The sequence below is a fragment of the Heteronotia binoei genome, chromosome 1 (genome assembly GCF_032191835.1).
Source record: "Heteronotia binoei isolate CCM8104 ecotype False Entrance Well chromosome 1, APGP_CSIRO_Hbin_v1, whole genome shotgun sequence".
NCBI lineage: Eukaryota > Metazoa > Chordata > Lepidosauria > Squamata > Gekkonidae > Heteronotia > Heteronotia binoei.
In genome coordinates, this window is record NC_083223.1 from 252,215,273 (window position 1) to 252,238,953 (window position 23,681).

At 46.6% G+C, this 23,681-nt stretch overlaps 1 protein-coding gene and 1 pseudogene across 1 annotated transcript in view; both read right to left on the reverse strand.

The window, feature by feature from the left end:
* EHD1 (EH domain containing 1) overlaps positions 1-3,124 on the reverse strand; it is a 154,118-nt gene extending 150,994 nt beyond the window's left edge. Inside the window, exon 1 of the mRNA XM_060252703.1 lies at positions 3,114-3,124. The gene's annotated coding sequence lies outside the window, so the exon portion shown is untranslated. The remainder of the gene's footprint in view (positions 1-3,113) is intronic.
* A 4-nt stretch (positions 3,125-3,128) lies between these two features.
* LOC132581441 (solute carrier family 22 member 6-B-like) lies at positions 3,129-20,664 on the reverse strand (annotated as a pseudogene).
* Positions 20,665-23,681: the final 3,017 nt, after the last annotated feature.

Genomic DNA, 23,681 nt, shown 5'->3' on the forward strand with positions numbered 1-23,681 from the left:
TTATTAAACTTTCTTCTATTTTGAATGCCTGAAGGCTGATCTCTGTAAACACACCAAGCCTCTTGAACCTGCTTTCCAAAGAACAGAAAAGGGGAGGGGCAGCAGGCGACCTCACCCTCCCTGGAGCACGATAGTTCAAAAGTGTGAAAGTATAATAGATCATCCCTGTGTGTAGCTGAGCAAAGCAGAAGACACAGCAACTATACGGAGCCTTTAAACAGTAATGCAGATAGAAAGCGCTGGATGTATAAATCCATCTAGCTGGAGATGCTCTCAGTTTTGAAGGTAGCAGCAGTTATTACCTAGTGAGATTGGTACCGCCCCTCCAGGAGTAAGAAAAAAAGGATGGTATTGCTGCTTGCCCCCCTCAGCCCCAGTAATAGATCCCCCTTAGAGCAGCCGCATGGCGCAGAGTGGTAAAGCTGCAGTACTGCAGTCTGAGCTCTCTGTTCACAACCTGAGTTCGATCCCAGCAGAAGCTGGGTTCAGGTAGCTGGCTTAAGGTTGGTTCAGCCTTCCATCCTTCCGAGGTTGGTAAAATGAGTACCCAGCTTGCTGGGGGGGGGGGGGGAAGTGTAGATGACTGGAGAAGGCAATGGCAAACCACCCCATTAAAAAGTTCCATGAAAATGTCGTGATGTGACGTCACCCCAGCGTTAGAAACGACTGGTGCTTGCACAGGGGACTACCTTTACCTTTAGATCCCCCTTGCCTTAACAGCTTTATCTGTGTATTTGGAATTAGGCTCTTCTCCCCCTCCCCTAACCTCCAAACCATACATTTGCACATGTTCTTTTGAGCAATCCTTCCCCCCCCTCCCCCCGGATTGGCTTCTGCATTTGGATGCAATACTGTGTTTCTTGCCTGGTAAAGCAGAACCCACAAATATTGTTCATTTATTTTTAGCAGGCCCCGCTGTGCTGTTCTACGGCCCGGGGAGGGGGAGTGTTCTGTCCCTTTAATAAAGATTAAACAAATAGAAATGGATAGTTTAAGCTTTTCATGGCACAGAGCCAAATAGCATCACCAGATGATACTTCTGAAGGCAGGGAAGAGAACTGTTGTTGGTGCACATCTTGGCAGCTGTAACACCATCTCAGCTGTGTTGTTTTTCCTGACTGTTGGCACAAGGAGGTGGGTGTGACCACAGACATGAGTTTTCAGGCAAGAGCCAAAAGTGTCTCATTCTGCAGCCTGTGCCTTCAAATGAGTCTGCTGCTGTATCCAGAACTGGACTGAGACTAAAATATATCATTTACAAGTTTTCTTTGTTTGCTGATTTATTTTGTGGAGATTTTATTGTTGTTATTGTTGAATGCTCCTTTGGGGAGAAAAATAGGACATAAATATTTAAATAAATAAATAAAGTTACATGGAGATCAAACTGATATTGAGCGGACACAGAGAGGGACCAGTTTAAAAGTTAGCATCCGTACATTCTTTCCCTAAACTGGATTCAGAAGCACAATATACACTAAAGCTTGCCTACATTTTCTAGTAAGTAAAATTAAAACTCCTAACCTGGTAATTTTAAAGATATACCGTATAACACATTTTTACCAAACCAATGAAAGATGCATCCCACCAGCATTCCTGAGCTTCTGCAATAGTTTTAGCTTTCCCAAATGACAACTTTAGAGTACATTAACTTATCAGTAAATAATGGACAAAAACAGGGGTGTTCAAACTTGCTTAACATAAGAGCCATATAGAATAAACGTCAGATGTTTGACAGCCGCAAGACAGGAAGGAAGGAAAACAAATAGGGGCAGGTGGAAAGAAAGCAACTTTAAATGCATTCTGCTGGCTCGCTTGGCTTGGAGAAGAGATTTAAAGAGAGAAATGCCTTCTCCAAGCTGGCTGACGGGGCAGTGGGGCTTGAGAGCCACACAATATGTATAAAAGAGCCACATGAGGCTCCCGAGCCACAATTTGGCCACCCCTGGTCAAAACCATTTGCTTCTCCAGCCAAAATGTTTGTTGAGTTCATAAAGGAGAGTTCATTTATAACACACCTTACACAGATAGGCCAAATGACATGTTTATAGGAAACGACCTTCCTAATGACAAATTGCTAAAATTTTACTTTTTAGTTTATTGACTATTTAAAAATGCATTTCTCACTTTATAGCTCCCAGAGGATTTACAAAAATCCTCATAATAGAATTGTATTAAAGCTGTCCCTGGTTGATATCCTTTGACATCAGCCGGTGCCTTCTGGGGCCACCCTTCTTGGAAGTATTGCCTTCCAGACAGCAGCTCCTACTGAGACAAAGGAACAGGGCTAAATTCTGGAAGCTACTTGGCGCTTTGTGAACTTACTCAGCTCCCCTGATTCCGATATTCCTTCTAGGGATGCCAAGTCCAATTCAAGAAATATCTGGGGACTTGGAGGGTGGAGCCAGGAGCAAGGTTGTGACAAGCATAGTTGAACTCCAAAGGGAGTTCTGGCCATCACATTTAAAGGTACCGCACACCTTTTAAATGCCTTCCCTCCATTGGAAATAATGAAGGATAGGGGCACCTTCTTTTGGGGCTCATAGAATTGGATTCCCTGGTCCAGTCTTTTTGAAACATGGAGGTTGTTTTGATGAGAGCCATAGGATGCTATGCTGAAAATGTGGTGCCTCTTCCTCACAAAACAGCTCCCCCAGAGCCCCAGATACTCACAGATCAATTCTCTATTATACTCTATGGGAATCGGTCTCCATAGGGAATAATGGAGTGTCCAGCAGACATTCCCCCCCCCACACACACACACTTTCTGATGACCCTGAAGTGAGGGGAGGGCCGCCAAACAGGGGGATCCCCTGTCCCCACCTGGGGATTGGCAACCCTATCCTTAACTGACACCTAGAGTAGGGATTCAAAAGTGTCTTCCCCTGTCCAAGAACTTTGGACTTCCATCAGATAATAAGCATAACAATACATTTGCTGAAGACTGCTTAGTACAGACGCCAAATAAATAAAATGTTCAAGACTAAATCCATCAGCAGAGCCTGTGCGCAGTTATATACATTCACCACGCTGGCAAGCTAGGCCAGAAGAGGCTCATTGCTTGTATTCCTGGACTTCTCAGAAGTAGCAGCCTGCTTTTATGCAGAAGATTCAACCCACAGGCGGAATCCTGGGAAATTACCCCCAGGAATTCTTGTATCAGTTTTGCTTCAGTAGCTCCCACCATCTCATCAGTCTCTTATGTCCCCATGAGAACAAATGTTTTCATGCCTGTGATATGTGGACTCTGGCTCACAAAAGGTTATGCCACAATGTATTTGTGCAGTCTTTCGGGTGTCACAGGAGTCTTTGTTATCACAAACAAGACAAAGCACATCCTAGTGTCTTGGTGCTTTTCACAGGCGGTGTTATCTCTGAATTCTACCACACAAACAACAGAACAGGTGGTTTAGCGACCAAGAAGGAGAACTTTCTTGAATCAAGTCAGGACAAGACTAGTTTTAACAAGAAGTATGCAAGTCTCCTTTCTGCCTTTTTGTCTTTGAAGCTGACAAAGGGTTTGGATCAGAGAATGGAATCTCATTAGGCTTTCCCTCTCTGGGATCCAGATGTTCACCTCTTCTGTAGCCTGTCTGGCTCACTCGAGAGGCTGCACAGTCCACCTTCAAAGAGCACTGAGCCCCAAGTCCAAGGGTGTTCACCTGTCCTAGCTTAGGTGCCAATGGACCCACAAAAGAGATCCTATTCCATGTCCAGCTGAGGCTCAGAAGTGGGTCGACCGGATGACATGAACCATGATCTTCCCTGGCTTCTCTTCTAGGATGGCTTTAGATTTCCAGCTGGCTCTAGAATACAATACATTAACTGGTGTTAAAAGCAAGACATCTAATTGGTGGAAGAACAGAGAACAAAAGTGGAGAGGGGAAATGCAACCTCATTGAAAGGGAACTGCACTTTAGCAGACCTCGGGCTCTTTGGCAGATGGAAGAACATTAAAAGCGGGGGAGGGAGAAAGGGATAATAGATTTTAAAACAGAGTACAGAAAAGCAGTTAATGCAACATTCTGAAATTGCCAAAGCAGAGCTCAAAGCAGCTATGTTGGTCCTGCAGAAACAACAGTACTGGATAGGTAAGGGGCTGCATTTGATTTGAACTAAAGACTCTATAAAGTGCAAATACATGTTTTGGAATTAGAGCTGCCAATGGGCCTGGAGAAAAATGTCCTGTCCCTTTCAGAAAGGCTTAATGTGTGGAAATAGGCAGTTGAAGCTTTTCATGGCATGGAGGTAATAACATCCCATTAAGCCTCTATTAAGAGACAGGACATTTTTCTCCAGGGTAGGGTTACCAACCTTAGAGCAGGGCCTGGCATTCTCCCAGGTTTATGCACTATAGAAATTTGTTCCACTGAAGGAAATTGCAGATTCAGACTACAGCAGGGATGGGGAACCTCCATCCCGAGGGCCATATACAGCCTTCGAGGTTACTTGGTGTGGCCCTCCAGGATTGCTGGGCCGAACCGAGCCATGTGACAGCCTCCCTGGGGCCTGGCTGGCCAGCAAGGATCATGAGGCCCAGCCATGCTGTGCAGCAGCCTCCCCCGGGCTAGGCAGAGATAGCATGGCCCTGGTGTACTGTGCAGCAGCCTCCCTGGGGCCTGGCTGGCTGACCAGAATTGAGGCAGGGCCTGGAAAAGTTACTGTCACAGACAATGCAGTTTGCACTTGATTATCCCAGATGGTGTGGCCTAATATGCTAATGAGTGTGTGACCTAATGTGCTAATATTAGGGGAAGTGGTCTAACATGCTACTGAGTTTCTGCTGGAAACTCTATGCATTTGCCTAGGGTGGTGGGCCGGGTGTGTGTGTGTGTGCCAGCTTAGGCTCTCCCCACATGACTTCAAATAGAAAAAAAAAAATTATTTGCATTAATTTTGCTGGTCTGAATCATTCTCCCTCGGTGGAGCACTGTTTTTTAAGTTGATAATTTTTTATGGCCCGCAAATGATGTTATAAATACCCATATGGCCCTTGGCAGAAAAAAGGTTCCCCACCCCTGCTCTACGGCATCACACCTCTCCTCAGCTCCCTCCCTAGGCATCAGATCTCTAGGAACTTCACAAAGCCAGAGTTAGCAGACCTGCCAGGCAATTGCCAACATTATTTGGGGTTCAACTGGATTTTTAAAATGACTGAAACTATCACAACTTATCAGCATGGCTATTTACTTAATGTATACCCAAATTGGAACTCAAAGCTACTTACATTTAGGGGAGGGGCAGTGACTCAGTGGTCGAGCATCTGCTTGGAAAGCAGAAGGTCCCAGGTTCAATCCCCAGCATCTCCAACTAAAAAGGGTCCAGGCAAATAGGCATGAAAAACCTCAGCTTGAGACCCTGGAGAGCCGCTGCCATTCTGAGTGGACAATACTGACTTTGATGGACCAAGGGTCTGATTCAGTATAAGGCAGCTTCATATGTTCATGTGTTCACATCATTGTTTCGTCCTCCATTTGTATCTTCGCAACAGCTCCCATGAGGTAGGTTAAGCTGAGAGAGTGTGGCTTGCAGAAGGTCACCCACTGAGCTTTCTTGGCAGAGTAGACTTGAACCTGGGTCTCCAAGACCCTAATCTGACACCCTTACCACTATACCCAACTGCAGACAAATCAAGTAATTCACTTCCATTATTGAAACCACAGGAGAGATGGATAAATGTTAAGGTCTGGCTTTGTAACATCTGGAGCACCAGGCATAACATTAAAGCCATTTAAGACTGTTGTTGAAAGAACACAAGAAAAGCCTTACTGGCTTAGATGAGGCATTGTATTTACTTTAGCATCTTGTTTACAGTAGTGACTGAGAAACCTATAAGAAGAAAATGAAGGCAACTGCCCTCTTGTTTATCCCCCAGGAAGCGGCATTCAGACCATACTGCCTCTGAACACAGAAGTTCCATTTAGTTCTCATGGATGGTGACTATAGATACCCTTCTTCTCCCCCGAGAATTAGGGTTGTCAACAGTCCTGGATAAAAATGTTCTGTCTCTTTAATAGAGGCTTAATCCATGAAAATGGGTAGCTGAAGCTTTTCGTGGTAAGTAGCATCAATAAATAACATCCTAGTAAGCTTCTGTTAAAGGGCCAGGACTTTTTTTCTCCAGGCAGATGGCAGACCAAATGGTTAGGAATTTTTCTCCCAATATACATTATTTTTCACTTTTCCCCCCCTTCCCGTGGAAAAGATCTGTGTAAGCTGAAGTTTCCCCTTCTCTATTTTGAGATGCTACTTGGCCCAGATGACAGATGTTGTCATATCCACTAACTGGTGTTTTGACAAAACCATTGACTTTTCTGTTCACTCTTGCTGTTTTGGGCAGGGGAGGGGCACAAATTTCAGCCTCTAGGGAGATAAGAATGGGCAACAGTAATCTTGAGCTGTACTGCATGGAGTCTGATGCCACTTTTCACTGCTGACCCTTAAGACTGACTGGGAAGCAGTAGACTTTCCATCCCACAGTTTGGAGAAACAAACCTACCTTTCTTCGACTTGTTCAATGGTGTCCATGAGGGGGACCTGGAGCATTTCTGGAAGGAAGATTGCAGAAATGCCCGAGATGATGGGAGTAATGCCAAAGATCACCAGAGACAGAGAGGGCTGGTAACTACCAGCCATCTGCACCACCGGGGCCACAATGCCCCCCAGACGTGACATCGCTGTAACGAAGCTGGTGCCTGTTTGCCTGCCAAGAAAACTGGATTAAAATCCTCACAGAACACCCACTTCTCCCTGGGCCCTGGTGTCTGTCTGTGTTGCATTTTTATCCTGCCCTTCATAAGGAGTTCAGGGCAGCATATGTGGCTCTCCCTTCCTTGGTTTTTGTCCTCTCGACAGCTGTGTGTGAGAGAATAGCTGGCTCAGGGTCAGCCACTCAGTTTCATGGTTGACGGGGAATTCTCAGCCAGATATCTCAGGTCCTAGGGCAATTTTTCCACTACCACACTGGTACCTGCTAATACTTTTGCAACATTCTGGGGTTCCTCTGAAAGTAGCCATCAGACTAAAATCAGAACTAACTTCTTTATTTCATAGAATCATAGAGTTGGAAGGCACCTCCAGGGTCATCTAGTCCAACCCCTGCACAATGCAGGAAACTCACAAATACCTTCCCCTAAATCCACAGGATCTTCATTGCTGCCAGACAGCCATCTAGCCTGTTTAAAAACATCCAAGGAAGGAGAGCCCACCACCTCCTAAGGGAGCCTGTTCCACTGAGGAACCACTCTAATGGTCAGGAAATTCTTCCTAATGTTGAGATGGAAACTCTTTTGATTTAATTTCAACCCATTAGTTCTGGTCCTACCTTCTGGGGGCCACAGAAAACAATTCCACACCCTCCTCTATATGACAGCCTTTCAAGTACTTGAAGATGGTGATCATATCACCTCTCAGCCACCTCCTTTCCAGGTTAAACACACCCAGCTCATTCAACCTTTCTTCATAGGACTTGGTCTCCAGACCAATGTTCCCTCTAAGCTGCAGAGTCTTGTGAGCAAAAATTCTACTTTGTGAGCTACTGGCATTAAAGTTGTGAGTTACTGCAAAAATTATTGTGCTCTGGGGTCATTCTTCCTGAGCTAAGACAAAAATCTGTGAGCTAGAGGCTAAAAATCTGTGAGCAAGCTCACACTAACTCAGCTTAGAGGGAACACTGCTCCAGACCCCTCACCATCTTTGTCACCCTCCTCTGGACCAGTTCCAGCGTGTCTATATCCTTCTTAAGGATATATTTTTTTGCACCCTACTTTTCTCCCAATGAAGATTCAAAGCAGCTGCCCACTACTTTCTCTTCTCCTTTTTCTCTTCACAACAACTACTCAGTATGATAGATTACACTGGAAAAAAATGATTGGCCCAAGGTCACCCAGTGAGCTATTGTGGTAGACTAGGTATTAGAACCTCTTCTCCCAGATCCTAGTCAGACATCCTAACCACTACGCTACAATGTTAAAAGATTGAGCTGGAAAGTTCCATTTGTTTGTTTGTTTACTTATTTTATTCTATTTTTAGCCTGCCCTTCCCATAGAACAGGCTCAGGGCGTTACTTTATTTATGCCCTGCCTTTCTTCCCAATGGGGATCTAAAGCAACTTACATCATTCTCCACTCCTCTATTTTCCAGGAGAACCGGTTTGGTGTAGTGGTTAAGTACAAGGACTCTAATTTGGGAGAATCGGGTTTGATTCTCCCACTTCTGCACATGTAGCTGCTGAGTGACCCTGGGTGAGTCACAGTTCTCTCAGAGCTGCTCTCTCGAGCAGTTCTTGAAAGAGCTCTCTCAGCCCCACCTACCTTACAGAGTTTCTGTTGTGGGATGGGAAGGGAATGGAGACGGTAAGCCACTCTGAGACTCCGAGGGAAGGTCAGTCTCCTCCTCCTCTTCTTCTTCCATTTTAATCTCACTACAATCCTGTCAGGCAGCTTAAGCTGAGAGAGTATGACTGGCTGACTGAAAGTCAGCTAAGAAACTTCCATGACAGAGTGGAGATTTGAACCTGGGTCTCCTTGTTCTTATCCTTGTTCAGCACTCTAGATACTACTCCACACTGGTTGCCTGGAGATAATCCATATTTTCAAAAGCTGAGTTGAACTGTTTCCTTCTTCATCAGGTGGTACCAGAACCACCCCTTCTTGCCTGCTAAGTCCAAGCTAAGGATCCACTGGGTTGAAATGTATATTAGCACTTACTGCATGATAATGATTTTAACTTGTGATAACTCCTGAATCCTTTACTATCTGGGATCAAAATGTGGCATAGGCACAGGCTTAAACTTGAGGAAACCTCATCCACAGTGTGTGCCAGAAGACAGAAGGCCTTTAGCAGGAGTTTTATTCTGCTTCATCGAAATTCATTAAATGTCCCCTTGCTTCTCTCTCTACAAATGGCTTGAAGTATTGTGTAGTTAAGAAGTGAGGCACTGAGGTGAGTTGATCACCTTTTGGGATGTCCCACACGGTGGAGTCCTAGTCTAATTTTTTTTCCTCATGTAGCTTGAAGAGCTCTGGGTTTGAGGTGGACACTGCTGTGGCTCTCCATAGGTTACAGACAAAATGTCCAAAAGCCTGAGTGGAACTCTCTTGGGTTTTAAGGCAGCTGCAGTCAGAGATGCTGGGCAACCAGGATGCAGCAAGTTGAAGCTCACTCCTGCCAGTCTGGGGAACAGCTGCGCTTGGACACTTAGTATGTGACACTCAGTTCTCTCCCAGAATTTGACTAGTGTTCACTTCTTTCTGATTACCCAAATTACTCCCAAGTTACCTTGACGATTTCCTAAACATAATACAGAATCTTTCATGTTCTCTCTCAAAGTGCTTTTACAAAATAGAAAAATCATGACTGAGTTGGAGAAAACGGTTGGAGACCTAGATGAGATTAGACCAGTGAAAGAGTAATCTTGAGATCATATTTGCTTCTACATGATGATTCCCCTAGTTGAAGTTTTTGCAACAGAGCATCCACACAGGAAGATTTTATCTACTTCCCTTGATTACCCCTTGTAGTTGCCATTTCTTCTCCCCAATGCTGCTTCGCCCCCTATTTCTTAAACAGGTAATTTCTATATTGGTGGTTCTAGGAAGCAGGAATGGTAGCGACAAGGGGATGATGGCAGCAAAACAGCACCAATGTAGCGAAGAGGTCAAAAAATGCACACCTTCCCATCCAAAGAGGATGAAACCCCCTTGGACAGCAATCATGCAGGAAAAGATTGTGCCAAAGCAGGTCTGGAAAACATTGGGAAGTGGATGAATGGAGGACAACATTGTGTGGATTCCAAGGAAAAGCATGGAAGCGGGCCAGTTCTGAAAGGAAGAAGCACAGCTTTGAAAGGGCCCTTTGCAGCTCTCTCTAGTGCAGGTTGTGTACTTGTAGGACATCCTTTTCCAGGTCTGAGCTTACCTGATGACTGTTGGGAACAGTTCACCTCCATAGAGATACAAACACATGAGGAGGCTGCAGGCACCCCTTCCCCAGCACCACCAAGGCCATCCGAACCAACAGCATCTCTAGAAATAAACAGAAAAAACTGCTCAAGGTGGGAATGCCCCCAACCGCCTCCCTGACTCACAAATGAACTGCTCACCAGGATGGGGAAGCTCTGTGCCCTGGATGGGATGGGGAGAACACAGACTTTCAGGAACAGGACAATTCATATTGGACACCAATAAAAGCATGTTTCTCCAAACTGGATTAGTCATGCTGTGTGAGCTGGGGGCTAAAAAACTGCGAGCTAGCTCACACAAACTCAGCTTAGGGGGAACATTGGGACAGCTATTTGATCTTGATGTCTGCCACAACAGTGCCCTCTGAAAAGACCTGGAAATCCCCAGCCCTGCTTGATTAGTGTATGTCTTTGCAGAGATAGTTCCAAGCTTTGGAGCCCCTGGCAGAGAATTCCCAAGCCACCCACCTTAATCTTCTGGCTGCCACCAGGTCCCTGCATGTTTTCCATCCTTCCCACCCATCACCATTGTTCACAGCTGCCTGCAGCTCTTTTCCCAGTAGCATTCAGCAGTGCATGCAGCAGGGAGGATTGATAGTGGAGTACTAGCAAGTGAGTGTGCAGAGACATCAGTGGCAGCGGGCCCTGCCAGGAACCCTAGGCCTTGGCAGCTGCCCCACCTCAGGGTATGTTGACACTGGCCCTGTGTATTTGCATAATTTCTTCTGCCACTGGGCAAGGACCTGTCAAGGATCCTGAAGCCCTAATCCCTTTCGGGTTCCACCATGTAGTACACAAGGGTTGGAAATTTGCTTTTTTAAAAAAAATCTCTTCTAACACTGATGTATGTGGTCTTTTGCAAAGTGTGCTTGTGAACCTATGGAGTGTCCTAAGATGATCTGCAAAAGCTCCGTCTTCAAGTTCAAGCAGGGCTGGGGATTTCCAGGTCTTTTCAGAGGGCACTGTTGTGGAAGACATCAAGATCAGATAGCTGTCCCAGTGTTCCCTCTAAGCTGAGTTGGTGTGAGCTAGCTCGCAGTTTTTGTCTTAATTCAGGAGAAATGGCCCCAGAGCAAAGTAATTTATGCAGTAGCTCACAAAGTAGAATTTTTGCTCACAAGACTTCACAGCTTAGAGGGTGTATTCATCCCAAGATGCTCATCAAAAGAGGGCTCCCCTGCTACTACTTCTGTGGGTTGCTTCTTACCAGGAGGCACAGGGAGTGTGACCAACAGGAAAATCCCAGCTAAAACAAGGGAAACAGCTTGGATGATGCGACGGCCAAAATAAGTCAGCATCAGGGTGCAGCCCATCTTGGCCAGCACATCTATTGATCCAAAGAACAACTGCATCAAGAAGATGTCCAGGCCAAACACTGAGAGGTCCATGGCGAGGCCGAAGTATGCCATGTTAATGGAGAAGCTGAAAAGAAAGAGGGTTAGTCAGGTGAGGGGAAAGCACAAGCAGTCTTCCCTAACTAGAACAACCCAGACAAATTTCATAGCACCTGAAGATTTACCTATGCTCTATGCATAAACTAAGAATAGGTGAAAGGTTCTGGGTTGTTTCAGTTCAGGGGTGAGGGAAGTCTACCAATGGGGGCATGATAAATGTTGATTAACATGCTTGGGCTGGAGAAAGTGGACAGAGAGAACTTTTTCTCCTTCACCCTTAATAGTATACATGTGAAGCTGGCTTATACTGAATCAGGCCATTGATTCACACAATTTTGGTACCATCTATTCACACTGGCGGCAGTTCTCCAGGGTCTCAGGTAGAGATCTGTCATATCACCTACTACCTGACGATTTTCACTGGAGATGAACCTGGGATCTTCTGCATGCAAAGCAGAGGCACCTCCAGTGAGCCGCAGACCTTCCCCTACATGGCAGTACCTTGGATTCTACCACTGAGCCATGGCCCCTCAAAGTAGAATTCAGGGGCGTCCAATGAAGTGAATTCAATGAATAATTAAATTGCGGAATTTATCACCCTATAGCTTCTGCTCCCTCCATTTGTTATTTGTTATCACCCCGTAGCTCCTGCTTCCCCCACTTATTACTGTTATCAATACAGATAGATCCAGGTGGGCAGCTGTGTTGGTCTGAAACAGTAGAACAAAGCAGGAATCAAGCTGCACCTTTAAGACTAACAAAGTTTTATTCAGGGTATAAGCTTTTTTAAAATTAATTTTTATTCAGAATGTAAGCTTTCATGTGCTAGAAGCACACTTCATCAGATTGATGAGTGTGTTTCTAGCGCACGAAAGCTTACATTCTGAATAAAACTTTGTTGGTCTTAAAGGTTCTACTGTCTATTGTTCTATTATCAATATAGTTCTTTTATGAAAAAATAGCTATATCACAGAGAGAGACAGAGAGAGATATATATGCTTGATCAATGCTTTATCTATTTGCTTAGATAAGTACATATTCACTATCAACAAACTTACAAAACAAAATTATACAATAAGAACTGTTTACTGGCCCTCAGGGTAACTGGTTGGCTGCTCTCTGAAACAGGTTGCTGGACTAGAGGGACCATCGCTCTGATGCAGATGAGTTCCTCTTATCCCATATTTGCTAAGCTTACTCAGGAAATCTTTCATGTGGTACCTTTTCAAAAGCCTTGTGGAAGTCTGAGTATACAATATCCAGTCAAAAACCCTCTTCTACATCCTTGTTCACCTTCTCAAAGAAGGATAAGAGCACTGGGAGAAGTTTCAGATATTAGCATAAGAACATAAGAAGGGCCCTCCTGAATCAGTGGTCCATCTACTACAGCATCCTGTCTCACAGAGTGGCCAACCAATTACCCTGGAGGTCATAGAGACACAACAGATCATGGCACTGGTATTCAAAGGTTTGTGTGTGTCAAATGCTGGCAAGGCACAGCCAATTTATAGCGATCCTGCAAGAGAGATGGTTTGCCATTGCCTGCCTTTGTATAGCATGGAGTGGTCTCCCATCCAAGTGCTAACCAAGGCTGACCGTGCTGGGCTACCCAGGTCAGGGCCTTCAGAGGTTTACTGCCATTGAATGTGAAGGTTCCCGTTAGTTCCCATGGCTACCAGCCAGCCACAGATAAGACCTATCTTCCATTAATCTAATCTTTTAATACTATCTATGCTTGTGGCCATCATTACATCCTCAGGCAGTTCTTCTAGGATATAAAGGGAAATGAAAAGGGAAGCTATGACATATAAAACTGGAAGGGGGATATTTGAGGATTATCTAATAATAAAATGGCTGCCCCCACATCATTTGCAAAAACACCAAAACAAAACCACCCTCAGATGAGGTAGGGGTCACTATATCATCATAGAATTCACTGGGTATGGAAATTAATGACAAGAAAGAAGATGGCTCATCCCTTTCTTTCTGCATCCTTATCCTTTTTTCTCCACACCTTTTCCCTCACACATGCAGGTAAACCCGCAGGCATTTTCAGAGTTTCCTGGTTGTACATGGTACCTGATGAACATGAGGCAACAACTGATACGTCTCAGGGCAGGCGTTCGAAAGAGGTCCAAGCAGGAGTGGGTACCCTTCCCTGAGGTGTTGCTTCCCACCTGAGTCTCCAACATCTAGGAGGGAAAACATGGAAAGAAGGTCCAAAGGCCTATTGTAGACAGTGGGACTGTGACTGACTCCCCCAGAGATGCAATGGAGAGAAGATACTGAATCATGCCACCTGGACTGACCAACCCTCTACCTGTGCTCGAGAGACCACCTTTGCCTACCTGCCAGTCCAGCTGCTGGAGCTGAGCCATGGAGCAAGCACAGACCACTGGGAGCTCCACTCACCTCCAGGAACACTGTGTCTCCTGCGGCTGCCCTCCCATTAATCCTGGCTACGCGTTTCAGGTTACACAAAGCAGCCTCGTGTTTATTGTTGGCGAGGAGCCACCGTGCGGATTCCGGGAACCACCTGAGGAGGTTGAAGACTCTGTTTGACATTGGCCAAAGAGCCTCTTTGGCCACAAGGAAGTCCCTGCCTGCCTCAGAAGCATCAGCAAAAAGGCTCCCATAGGATGTATAGTCACAAAGATCTTCCATAAAGCATTATGTGGTCTGTAAGCTTAGGCAGGAAAGGGGGGGGGGAAATCTTGAACAAGAAGATCCTTTTCCTGTTTTTGCTGGTATGGAGACTCACCAGGAGTAGGCAAAGAAGCAGAAGAAGGGAGCAGAGATGGCAAGCTGCAACCAGCGCCAGTCACGAATGCCATAGGCTAGGCCGGCCAGCAACACCTGTCCTGCCGTGCTGCAGTAACTCTGTGTGGCGATCACTATGGCTCGGTGTCGGGTGGGCACCCACTCCAGACCTGAGGAAAGAGGAAGAAAGAGACATTGACTTATAAAGGGTGACATGACAAACTCTTAGGGGGTGGAGAATCTTGCTGCATAGAAGTCTTTCAGAGCACACTAGACAAACATTGGATTGAATTCCTTTCAGTAGATTCAGCCTTTCCAAGGCAGGAGGAGATGTATATTCTTTTATTAGGGTCAACCAAATATCTCCAAATAATGCACAACTGACTGAGTTCTCTAGAACTCTTCAGCTAACTGGATATTTATTTAAAGGGGGGAGAGATGTTTCAGGTCAAGACATTAAGACGTCACCCAGGGTTGGCCCTAGACTCACTGGCAAGGCTAACTTCTGGTGCCTCCACCCCCGCATTGATAACATCACCAAGTCACATGAGGGGTGCCCAATTCAGTGACCCCAGAAGGCCAGTGCCCTAGGCAATCACCTAGTTTGCCTAGTGGGAGGGCCGGCCCTGGCCTCTTCTCTGCATCCTGCATGGGATATACTGCAGATTTAATTAGATCAGGCGGTACTGAGCAAAGGAGATATCATGAGCACTTTAAGCTTCAGGGTCAAAGAAGGAAAAAATAACAATCTCCCTTTTAAAATATGAAAAGTAATTTTTACTCACAGGTCTCTCTCTTGCTGAAAATAGAACCCATGGGTCTTTAAAAGTCCGAGAGCAGAAGAGAAATGTGGTTTTGTTCACAGTGTACTACACCCTTCTAAGCTCACTAAAGACTGACTGGAAACTAGAGCCAAACAAAAGAAATAGGCAAGACAACAAGTTCAGCACAGTGTACTGATAAGAGGGTTGGGCTATGATTTGGGAGACCAGGGTTTAAATTTTCACACTGCCATGACATACATGTGTGCTCTCTCTCATCCTAGATGGGTTTGCAGGGTTGTTGTGATGATGAAACAGAGGGCAGGTAATTTGTATGCTACTGTAATCCATTTCATTTTCTCTTTTAACATGTTACTTTATTTCTTCTGGAAAAGGTTTAGCATGTACAGCCTAGGGAGCAAAAGGTCACAGAGCATGGGCTCCTGTATTGCCCATTGCAAAAGTCCCACTACCTCAGTCAGCCTGGTCTGCAGCAGGAGAAAGAAGATTGCCACAGCTTAAACTTCAGTCACACAGTGAAGATCCTTGTGCTGTGACGGCAGCTATTGCCAAAGCAACATTTAAAAAAAATCTGCACAGCCAATCAAATCTCCAGTGGCCAATCAGAAGCCTTACCTGGTCCCACCTACTTCCTAAAAACACTTGGCAGGCACCAGAAAAGGTGTCAGTGGGCACCATGGCATCCAATGGCACCATATTTGGGACCCCTGCCCTGTGCAGTTGCCATAAGTCAGCTGCCACCTGATGGCATTTCTCTCGCTCTCTCTCACACACACACACAGAGCGTTGGAAGGGACATTGCACAGCAAAAAACGTCCTCCTAACTGGCTCATAAAATGTAGCTAGGGGACCGGCTGTACAGGGGTGAGAAGGGGCCTGCGAAACCTTTCAGAGGTGCTCGTAGAAATAAAAGATGGAAAGGAAAGGTCCCCTGTTTCCGACTCTGGGGTGACGTTGCTTTCACAACGTTTTCACAGCAGACTTCTTACAGGGTGGCTTGCCATTGCCTTCCCCAGTCATCTACGCTTTCCCCCCAGCAAGCTGGGTATTCATTTTACCAACCTCGGAAGGATGGAAGGCTGAGTCAACCTCAAGCCGGTTACCTGAAAACCCAGCTTCCACTGGGGATCGAACTCAGGTCATGAGCAGAGCTTAGGACTACAGTACTGCAGCTTTAACACTGAGAACCCAAAACCTGAACTTTCTTTATTCAGTTGAGAACCACAATAGGCTGTTATTGTCTGTGGATGCCAAGCATATCTATGTGCTGAAATTCTTTGCACTATAAAATAGAGTGAAAATAATTTCAGTAGCTGAAGTGCCTTGCTTTAGGGCCATGCCTCCCTGATGACTCTCAGCCAATCAGAGAACTTCGGGCTGAGCTAGAGGATCTGTATGTTTATGGAACAGGCAATCTGTATGCTTTTGGACCAGTGCTCTGAGGTAGTTTGGAGGCTCAGTGTGGGTTGTGGGGGTGGATCCAGGAGCTCCTGCCCTTCAAAGAGGCAGAAAGTCCCCACCCCCATTCCTTGAAACATGAGCAGACTCCATTATCACATTAGCCAGATGGGCAGAGACCTACCCTCTGTTTTTGCAAAGAATTCCCTGAAGTATCCTCATAGACCCCACAGACTCCGGTTTCAGAATTGCCGTTGTGAAGACAATGTTGAATTTTTCTTGTTGACACATGATTTCTTTTGGCTGTTGTAGATTTTCCAGGTTGTGTGGCCATGATCTTGGCATTGTGAGACCTGATGTTTCATCAGCAACTGTGACTGACATCCTTAGAGGTGTAACCCAGAAAAACTGGAGTTCTCTCTGGGTCAAATGATTTCTTTCATTATCTGTGACTTAATATTGTGCTTGCGTACCTGTTTTTCTAACCAACTATTTATTTGTTTACTTAATTGATACGCCACCTTTAGTTCCAGGTAGACAGTCTGATCTAAAGCAAAAGCCATTTACTAAGACCAACCAAAATAACAAATCAGCACAAAAAGCTTTTGAGTTCTCTAGAACTCTTCATCAGACTGAGCAGTAAATAACCGAGGGGGTGGGGTGGTATATTCTCCTCATTTTTTATTTAACACCCATCCTGATGAAGAGCTCTAGAGAACTCAAAAGGCTTCACACTGATTCTTATTACGCTGGTTGGTCTTAATGGAAGGTATTACATGGCTTTTGATTATTAGATTCAGCTACATGGAAATTGTTAATGTTTAAGAGAACGCTTCCCTTACAATACTGCTGGCTGTGCCTCTGCAATATTTAAGGACTTATACGGGCAATTACTTCACTTGTCAAGCAGTGCTTTCTTTCTCTCCCAATATTGAAATACAGTGATTGTCTAAGTCTCAGTGTATGTACTTTTGCCCTTTTTGTAATCAGGACTTAGATTACAAACTAGATGACACATTTTGTCAGGAGCTGGGACTGTGTTCCACTGACCCAACTCTGATCCTCTCACAGATAGTAGCTGCTAGGAACACACCAGGGCCTAGTTTGGACTGGAACTGCCACATGGAGGAGAACATGTACTGTAAGGCAAATAACATGCACTAGGGCATATCCTTTGCATATTAGGCCACACCCTCCTAAGAAGCTCTTGGAGGATTGGCTGTCTCAGGGGAGTGGAGCCTAATATGCAAATGAGTTCCTGCTACAAAAAAAGCACAGCACAGCCTTTGCCACCACTCCACATTTTGGAGGCACAGCCATCATAACCTATCCCAGCCCAGGGGACTAGGGTTGTCAATCCCCAGGTGGGGGAAGGGGATACCCCCATTTGGAGGCCCTCCCCCACTTCAGGGTCGTCAGAAAGCGGGGGGGGGGGAGGGAAATGTCTGCTGGGCACTCCATTATTCCCTATGGATACCATAGCGTATAACGGAGAATCAAGTTTCAAAAGGATTGGACCAGGGGGTCCAACTCTATGAGCCCCAAAAGAAAATGCCCCTATCCTTCATGATTTCCAATGGAGGGAAGGCATTTAAGTTGTGTGTGGTCCCTTTAAATGTGATGGCCAGAGCTCCCTTTGGAGTTCAGTTTTGCTTGTCACAACCTTGCTCCTGGCTCTACCCCCAAAGTCTAGCTTCACCCCCGAAGTTCCCAGATACGTCTTGAATTGGACTTGGCAACCCTACAGGGGACACTCACTGAGGCAGATGTAGTTGAGCAGGAATCCAGAGATGCCTACACCGCTCAGGAAGCGAAAGACACAGTAGGCAGCAAAAGTGGCAGATATGGCAGCTCCACTTCCCATGACAGCGACCAGCAGCAAGGACCAGATGAGAACCAGCCGTCGCCCAAATCTGCTCCACACAGAGGGTAGAAGGAACAAAATGAAGATGACTCATGGAGATTGTCCTGCAAGCAGCACATGGTGTTGGAGGGAGATGTAGAGGACTGTTTACTGTGAGAGGTAAATGGGTGGGGTGGGGGGTCCAGAAATGACCAAGGTCAAGGTGGGCAGCCGTGTTAGCCTGTCTGCAGCAGCAGAAAAGAGCAAGAGTTCTATAGCACCATATAGACTAACAACATTTGTGGCAGGGGATGAGCTTTCATAAGTCACCGGCGCTCGCTTCTTCTGATACTAATTGGCTGTATTTAAAGAAATGAGCAGTGAATTACAAAAGCTCAAAAAATGAACAGCAGCCAGTGATTTTCATCTAGGATTGCCAGGTGCCCCCGGCTGCCAGCCAGGGAATGGGGTGGTGTGGGGTTGCTAGATCCACATTGGGAAACGCCTGAAGATTTGGGGGTGGAGCCTGGGGAAGACAGTGACCTCAGTGGGGTACAGTACCACACTCTCCAAAGAAACCATTTTCTCCAGGGAAACTGATCTCTGTAATCTGGAAATGAGTGGTTATTCCAGGGGATCCCCAGGTCCTATCTAGAGGCTAGCACACCCTGGTCCTCACTTGATAGCAGATGGTCAGCTTCAGCAGCTAACCAGCGACAGAACACAATCAGTGACCGTCAACCCAGTAATCTTACTAATCACAAAATAACTAGCAACTCATGCAGTATTGCTTGTTGGAACCCTATTACCGTGCTATTGGGACAGGAACCCTGAGAACAGAGTTGGTGGTGGCATTATATAAGCTGCTCCTTTCATGCTGACCTGGGTGGAGGGAAGGGAGATGATGCCAGAAGTGAGAGGGAGAATAAATTGACTGAGCCCTTTGGACTTCTCTGGGGGCTGCCCAGTCTTGAGTTGGGGATGAGGTAATCCTGCAATTTGGACCCTCCCTTTCAGAATATGATGACTCATGGTCATAGGGTTGAGGTGACTTAACTAAGAAGGTGAGCTTTTGGGGATCATTCAGCTAAGGACACAAGGAAAGGGAGACTTGGAGGAGGGTGAACATATGAAGCTGCCTTATAGCAAGTCAAGCCATTGGTCTGTCAATGTCTATATTACCTACTCTGTGACAGCCACTCTCCAGGCAGGACTGGATCGACATGTTTTTTGAGGGGGGGGGCAAAATTAAAAAAAATGACGTCCATTCTATTGTACAGGCCCATAAAATAGAATGGACTCCATACCCCATTTGGTGCCCTGCCTCCGGCGGTGCCCGGGACAAGCGCCCCCCCTCTGCACCCCTCTAGAACTGGCCCTGTCTCCTGGTTTCAGGGAGGGTTCTTAACACATACTCCTTTTAACTGGAGATGCCAGGGATTAAACTGGAGATCTCTTGCTTACAAGGTAGCCGGTTTCCCACCAAGCCCCTTCCCTGGATAGCGACTTACCTGTCTGAGAGGTCTCCAAAGATGAATGCACCTACCAGCATGCCTGCCATGAAAAGAGACTGTGCCAGGTTCTTGAGGGGTTGCAGGTTACATACCAAATCCCACTGCAGACGGTAAAGATGGAAAAGTGTTGGGACGGCAGCCACAAGGAAAAGATACTGAGGCATTAGTAGTCCGCTATTTCTTCAGGGGAGATACGGAATGGAAGTGGGCAGAGAGGAGAGATTCCCATGAAATAGGCTGCCTTCCCATTGTCTATACAAGGACTAGGCATCAGTGTGAGAGGCTGCCTTACAGAAGGCATTGTTTTAGCCCGGGGAGTTGCAATAGCTGCCTTTTCTGTCCCCTGCTGAGGGATGAGCATCTGGGTTCAAGGACCCCTCCTCTTCCTCCCTGTCTCCATTTCTACCTCAGATCCACACCACAATGGCCTGGGGCTGTGAATGCCAGCAGTTAGAAAGGGGTCTTCCTTGCCATTCTGTGGGGCTGAGTAATACCAGGCTGCTGCTAGAGGCATTTGAGTAGTAGAAATTTGCCTAGCTAGTGATGGTTCAGCTTGAGTGAACAGGTCTGTGGTGGTCTGGTCTCCCATCCATACCTCTGTCACGATGGTGGAGGCAAAGGTGCTGTTGTCGTACAGCCAGCCGTCATGACATGGCTCCGTCTCTGCCCCTCGGCCCGTGTCCAGGGAGCCGTTGGGATGAAGGACCACCCTGCGAACAAAGCGCTGGCACCTGTCTGGGAGCTGACTCTGGTCAAGGGGCATGGGGTACCCGCCAGAGGCATTGCTGGAAGGCGAGAGATGGCACTTGTGCTCAGGTGAGGCGGCACTGAAATTCTGCACCAGGTTGTGGCTGGCCAGCAGCAGGACCGGCAGGGAAAGCAGGATCACGGAGAAGAACTGGAAAGGCCCCATGCTGCCCACTTGCTCCAGCAAGTCCCCGAAAGAGATGGTGGGGGCTGCAGGAGTCTTGGGGGCCAGGGAGAGACGACTCTTACCACCTGCAGGGGACATCATCTGCCAGGCTGGGCTTTCCTTTGCCTCAGTTGCAGAATCGACTTTTATACCCAGACGGGGAAGAGGAAAGTAGGGTAGGAGGGGAAAGGGGTTAATCACTGACTGTACCCGGGGTGACTAGCATATTTCTTCTAGGAAAGGGGGCAGGGAAGAAGAGGCTAGAACTGTGGGAAGGAGGGTGAAAGGGGGCATGGCATGTTGATCCTGGCTCTTTCCCAGCACATGTTGCTCAAAGCCCAAGGAGCGACTTGAGGTAGCTTCACCCCGTTCTTCTAATTTGGGGTGGGGAAGACAGAGGCTGTGTTTCAATCACCTTGCAACCAAATATCAAAGCTGGGATGTGGCAGGTGCCAGAATAAAATTTAGGATTCTTTCCTTTTTGTCTTCATAGAAGCTGGAGGAGAAAGAAGCGTTCCTCTTCTCCCTCTTCCCCCCCCCCCCCCCGCCCCGCCACTAATCCTATCTCTTCTTTGAACTAGAGAGACAGGATGAGGCTGTGCAGCAATGATTCTCCCACCAGACAAGCTGCTCTAGTTAATCAGTGTAAAGACACGCACTAATTGGAATGCCCGTGACACATTCCCCCCCCCCCTCTGCTCCAGCGCTGTCCTTCCATCTAAGGATGCAGAACATTAAGAGTTAATCATTCATGATTTTGACCACCTGCTTCCTGCTGGGTCAGGCAGCCCAAAAAGCAACCCCCAAGGCACTCAGCTACATTTGCTGGATAATCCTCCTCCACCACCATCCTTTGTCCAATGGCTATTATTCCTTCTAGGCTTCTCCCCTAGGCATCCAGCCCCACCCTTGTATCAGGAGACACAACATTTGACTGGGAATAGGGTGGAAAGATAGTTTGGGAAGCAGCAAAAAGACAAGAAGCATGACTTCATTTGAGAGTGGCCTGCCAGGGCTTTTAGACTTGCCAGCCTTCGTGGGGCTGGAGATCTCCCGCTTTTACAACTGATCTCCAGCTGGCAAAGATCTGCTCCCCTGGAGAAAATGGCTGCTTTGGAAAATGGACTCTACGGCAGGGGTAGCCAACAGTAGCTTTCCAGATGTTTTTTGCCTACAACTCCCATCAGCCCCAGCCATTGGCCATTCTGGCTGGGGCTAATGGGAGTTGTAGGCAAAAAACATCTGGAGAGCCACCATTGGCCACCCCTGCTCTATGGCATTGAATCATGCTGAGGCCCCTCCCCTCCCAGATCTACCCCCAAAGTCTCCAGGTATTTTCCAACACAGACCTGGCAACCCTACTTGAGACTGCATTGCTAGGATTCCACTCTGAAGCCACACTAATAAAGAAGTGCACTCCTGAGTGTGTGCAAAGTGCCACTGCAGCCACACTTCTAGGCTGCTGCTCAGAGGCAGGTTGAGGCTCACGAACCTGCCAGAGAATACTGGCACTTAGCACTGTTCCTATTTCTTGGTTAGACAATGAGCAGTGGGGTTGGGGAGGAGACATGCCGTTGATAGGTGCCAGGAGAGACCAACAGTCCAGTTGTTGGAAATGAAGATTGCAAGGACCAGACCTTTCCTACTGGGCCCCTTGCTCCACCTTGCACAAGGCTGGTCCTAGTTGCCACCCTCCTGGTGGAGTCTGGAGATCCAGAATTACAGTGATCTCCAGACTACAATTCCTCTGGAGAAAATGGCTTTTAAAGGTAGACTTTAAGGATACCTGCCTTATACCTGTAGAACAGCCATAGGAAAGAAGTTGTGTGTGTGTGTGTTCTACCATTTTCCCATTAATCCATACAGCTTTTTCATCAATTTAAATCTGGGCAAAATGGCTCTCTCCTCCTCTGTAAATAAAATGTTCAAAGATGGGTTATTTTAATATACTTATAATTTATTTGATATTTACTGTATTTTGTTACATGTTTATCACCCAACTTAGGTCCTGCCAGGGAGAAAGGCAGGTTTATAAACATTTCAAACAAATAAGATAAATAAATCTGTTTAAAAGTCACATCCTCTGATTTGGAAACCCCTCTTCTTGTGAGGCAATTGGCTGCGGTTACTCACATGACAATCCCAAAATGCTTTCCTGGGAATAAGGCCCACTGAAAAGACTTGAGTAGAATTCTGAGTTTGCTTGGCTAGGACTGCACTGTTAGTGCTGAAGCAACGGCACTCTGCACATGCCCACAGTTGCTCTTTCTTTTGCTTTCATTTCACTTTTCCTGAAGCTGTCCTGCCATTAGAAGACACAGGCATTCCATGGCTTGGTTCTGTCTGTGCTTCTAGGAATTCCTCTCCTGGGGAGGGCCAGGCTCACAGGGGAAGTAGGGACTGAACAGGTATAACTTTGGACTGTTTAAAAATGTGTTTAGAGCCTGGAGAGCCAGGGCTGGGGTCAGCAAGGTCTTTCTTTGTTTAGGTGCCAGCCTTGAACTTCCGTCATCACTGCTCATGGGTCAGCGCTCTGAGGCCTTCAGTACTTCCTTGCCTTGCCCCAAAAGCACAGCGAGGGCATCTCTTCTTCCTGTGAGCCTGCCTAATGAGTTCTGCTAATATCATTTGCTGGAAGGGAGGGGGAAGACACTGTTGCAGAGCCACTCAGCAACTGTGCAAAAGAGAAGATGCTCTTCCCCGGCAACTGCTGGGCTAAGCAAAATAAGGTCCAACCAGAAATGCCCTGGTTTACCTGCCCCCCACCCCACCCCACCCCACACGCACTGCACAACAAGACTCTGAATCTGTGGTTCAGCCAAACTCCAGGTAGGGATTGCAGTTCTCCTGGAATTACTCTTCCAGACAACAGAGATGGAAGACCAGCTCCTCTAAAGGAAATGGTTGCCTTGGAGGGTGGATTTGACATAGACCTATGGTGTGCCCACTTCCTGAGACACACTATGAGGCAATGTGGGTAGAGAGTCCTGCATCATACCAGGAGTCAAAACAGACTTTTTGTACCTCATGACTCTCTGGGTCAGTTATTTGTTTACTTCAAATATCTCTAGATTGTCTCTCAGCCAAAGTTACCAAGGTGGCTCATAGCAAGATAGATA